The 4378-nt window shown below is 38.1% G+C and overlaps 1 long non-coding RNA gene across 1 annotated transcript; it reads left to right on the forward strand.

Moving 5' to 3' along the window:
• The first annotated feature begins 1105 nt into the window (after positions 1 to 1105).
• On the forward strand, positions 1106 to 2297 carry LOC119575814. Its single transcript, XR_005229007.1, has 2 exons — positions 1106 to 1704; positions 1819 to 2297. It is a non-coding gene; the product is annotated as an uncharacterized LOC119575814 (long non-coding RNA).
• Positions 2298 to 4378: the final 2081 nt, after the last annotated feature.

Consider the following 4378-nt stretch of genomic DNA (forward strand, 5'->3'; position numbering starts at 1 on the left):
AAAAAAAACAATAAAGATGCATAGCGGTGGAAAAAAAAAGTGGAGAAAATGATAAGAAACGAAGAAACGAAAGAAGGTGAGAAGCAGAGACAATAAAGATGCAACGAACGGAGGAAGCGGAAGATGACAACAGGCACTTGATACAAACGTGGCCGAACAAAGGTAAATCACGCGCGAAGAAGAAAAATGAGAGCGACAACTTTTGAGATTGGTTCCTCGAAAACTTTTTCCGAAAATACTCGCGGATAAAATGTTTCTTTTCTTTTCTTTGCTTCTTTTATGGTTCTGCGCCTTCTTTGAGATTTTCTTTTTTTTCTTTTTCTTATCTTTCGCCTTCGATCTCTCGTCCAATTTCTGTTCCGTTGCCTCTTTTCTTTTGATTCTCTTTTTCTGCTTTTTTTTACTTAATGTTCCTATGTTCGTTTCATTTCCTTCATGTTCACCCTTTCTTTCTTTCTCTCTCTCTCTCTCTCTCTCTCTCTCTCTCTCTCTCTCTCTCTCTCTCTATCTCTCTCTCTCTCTCTCTCTCGCTCTCATCTTTCTATCTTCGTCTTTTTATTCTCATCCCTTTCTTTTTTTCTCCTATCCCTATTTCCTCTTGACCTTTTTCCTCTATGATGTTCTTTTGCTGAATTAAATTTTAAGCAAATTTTGTTATACTTAATTTATTAATTATTCTTTTTTCTTATTCATTATTATTTTTTTACTTCTTAAAATTGTACTGTTTTTTCCCTTTTACGTTGAAATGCCGGCTTCCCATTTTGCAATATTCTTTTTCTTTGTGAATATATCATCTCTCTCTTTTGCAATATTTTTTCTCCATTTCAAAACTCAACTCTCGTGTAACGAATTCAGTCCAAGACCTTGTCTTATTTCACCACTTTGCTTACGCGTTTTGCGAAACTGTCAGCCTCTCCTCCAATCTGCTCTGTTTCGTGATCTCCTCGGTATCAAAGAAATCAGTTTGCTGTTTATTTTCCAAAATTACTCATAATTATGTCTGTTTATCATACAAACTGACCCGTTTGTAAAAAAAAAAAAAAAAGATATATATATATATATATATATATATATATATATATATATATATATATATATATATATATGAAAGGGCGAAAAGTTATGGATTGAAACAAAACAAAACAATGATGTAACGACTATTGAAAGAGAATCCCCGTCTGTCAGTTCCGCATACTAGGTGAAGTGTGAACGAGGCGAATGAGTTGTGTGTAATTGATCTAACCATCGAGAGCTAATTAATACTAACTATGTCTGAGATACTTACTTATATTACACGAATGGAAGCCACCTCAGACTGTTATAAAAAAAACTACATTAGACGTATAGTGAAAAAGGATAGTGTGACGCGCGAATTGTGCAAATTTGATGTGAGGGTTCATGAATAACCCCAGTGAACCCACGAACAAGAGAGGAATGAGAACAAGAGCCAAGAACGAATGAAATAATTTGTGATATAAGTAATGATGAAAAATAAATGAACATGCAAAATTAGATGTAAAGAAAATAAGATGCGGATGGAAAAAAAAGAAAGAAAAAAGAAAAAGTGGCAACTCGAATGTATGCGAACGCCCCCCACCAGGTGAGTGGCGATACTCTTGGCTTGACGAGCAAACCGCTCACCTGTGAGGGACCGCCTGTAGAAACCCTCGCCTTTGTCGTCGTGCTTCGTAATTAAAAACCTCGGTAAGGAAACTTTATTATAGAGAGAGATAGTCCAACGTGAAACAAAGTATTTAAAATGAAATAGGATAATAGTACCAGGACGCATCATCGATACGGTCTCTCTCTCTCTCTCAGGGACCTTGGGCGCTGCTCGACGTCGCCACCGTCGTCCGCAGCACCGGCAACAAGACCCGGGGTTTTTCGCCCTAGCTTGGCGAACACCGAGGCACGACAACAGATCACAGCCTCTCGACAAGGGTGGGGACCCCCCTGTCGCCCCCCGAGGAGTCGTGTGCTCCACCGGCTTCGGCATACGGACAAAGCGTTAGTAGAAAAACGGAATGTATGCGAAGCCCTCTTTGGAACAGTACCCGCATGAGACATTTGCAGCGTTCGGGCTCTTATCTGTTTGTTTCTTTATTTCGAGTGGATGGTAATTATATCGTATTTGTGTGTCTGGTGTGTATGCGTGTTGGGGGCGCCTCGTGTATTATCTACGTGCCAATACCGCAGCGTGCTGAATTTTTATATAGTTTATAGGTTGTATCGTTTGTATAGTTTGGATTTATAAAGTTATCAATTATGTTACCTATGATTAATAAATTAGAAATATCGTCGATGTTTGCTTTTACCCGTATTCTTATTCTGGCAAAAGAAGGGATAGAAGATCCAGAGAGGCTGAAATATATCAAGTGAATGATTAATCATTATTGGCCCTCTCATATATATATATATATATATATATATATATATATATATATATATATATATATATATATATATATATAATGTTCATGCTGATAGCAGTTTTAGTCCATATTCACGTGTGTCTTCTGCGGTTCCTCAGGGTAGTATCCTTGGTCTTTTGCTTTTCAATTTTTATATCAATGATATTTGTATACCAATAAGATATTGACATATGCTAATGATGCTTCTCTGTGCTGATATTTTTTCTCTGGAAACCTGGTAAATAATAGTTGGTGTGGTATGAAATTAAATCCTAGCAAGTTCAAAGATGTGATTGTGAGTCGGTCTAGAACGCTATTGCAGCAACCTCCAAGTCTGCTGATTAATGGATAATTTGAAGATCCTATTCATGACCCTTTATCCATCAGCTTGCAGATGCAGCTGGTGAGAGAAATTGGTCTGTAGTTCCCTAGTGTGGAAGCATCTTTGTCAGGTTTAGGGACAGGATTGATTGAATCCTATGTAGTCTCGTGTAGTAAATCAGATTCATGTAGTCCCGGTGTAATAAAAGAGGTGGTTCCTAACTCTCACCATACAGGGACTCCACAGATGAAGACCTGAAAACCCCTGTACAGATTCTGAAGGCTTCGTTATGTACCGAGTCCAACAACCAGAGAACAGTGGGAGTTGCAGATGAATAAGCCTCACATCCATAGTCAAGTTTACTACAAATAAGCGCTCGGGTAAACCCTCAGAAGCGTTGTGGGGTCTGCACCCCAAGATAGATGTGAAAGAACCCGCAAATTACTAAGTGCTTTTGTAGCCTTCACCTTTGTTTGATGTCAAGCACCCATTTAAGCCTTGAGCTCTTGGACAAATCGCAGTGGGGATACTCCTAAATACAGGGAAGGATTGAACTTTCCTCGTTTGTGGAAATGCATAGCCATGGTCTTGCTTGAAGAAAATTTTAATCCATGGTTGTTGCTCACTGCACAACCTGGTTTATTGCAGTCTCTACGTGTCCTTGCACGTCTTGTAAGCTTCCTCCTAAGCAGTACAGTGTAAAGTCATCCACCTACAGATTACACGAGACAGCACTTGGAACGACCTTTCTTCTTCTTCACGTTCCTTCCTTAGTAGGGTTGGAGGATATGGTAGTTCTCTATCTTATTCGATTTTCGGCTGTTCTTACTGCCTCGCTATTCTTCATTTTTGTCCATTCTGTAATACTGGTTGACCACATAGTTCGAGGTATTCCTCTTTGCCTTCTTCCATTAATTCTTCCCTCTAATAGAATTTTTGAAACATTATTCTTTCTTACGAGATGTTTTCTGACTAGCAATATGTTTTCACGTAGTGTGCCATCAGTTTTGATGTTTTTTAGGACCTCTTCATTAGTGATTTTATCTTTATTTTCAACACCCTTCGATAAGTCCACATTTCAAAGGCAGTAACTTTTTTCTTTGTTTTTTGTAGTGGTCCAGGTTTCACACCCATATAATAGGGTGGACCATACACATTTTTTTTTCTTGTTGTTAGCCCTAAATTCCTATTAGTTAATGTGCTTCTCCTTTTGTTCATTACACCTCTAGCAATTGAGATCCTCCTAATTATCTCATTATCGTTCTTTTCATCTTCAGTTATTGGTTGACCTAAGTATGTGAAGGTATCTACTTGATTTATTGTTTCTTGTCAATGGACTTATGAATTCTTGGAGAAGGGCATGTCTTCGATATTACCATTGATTTTGTCTTTTTGGCATTCATTTTCATTCCAAACGGTTTCCCTGCTTCATTTACTCTTAGTAGAATCTCTTTCAGTTGTTCTTCATTGTCCGCCAGTAAAACTGTATCATCGGCATATCTCAAGTTATTGATGTTATGGCCTCCGATATTGATGCCATCAATGTTTTTAATGGTTCTAGAAATAACTTCCGTTTATAGGCTGAATAAACAAGGGGGCAATACACAACCCTGTCTCACACCTCTTTCGATTTTTAGTTCTTTTG

The sequence above is a fragment of the Penaeus monodon genome, chromosome 8 (genome assembly GCF_015228065.2).
Source record: "Penaeus monodon isolate SGIC_2016 chromosome 8, NSTDA_Pmon_1, whole genome shotgun sequence".
Classification (NCBI taxonomy): domain Eukaryota; kingdom Metazoa; phylum Arthropoda; class Malacostraca; order Decapoda; family Penaeidae; genus Penaeus; species Penaeus monodon.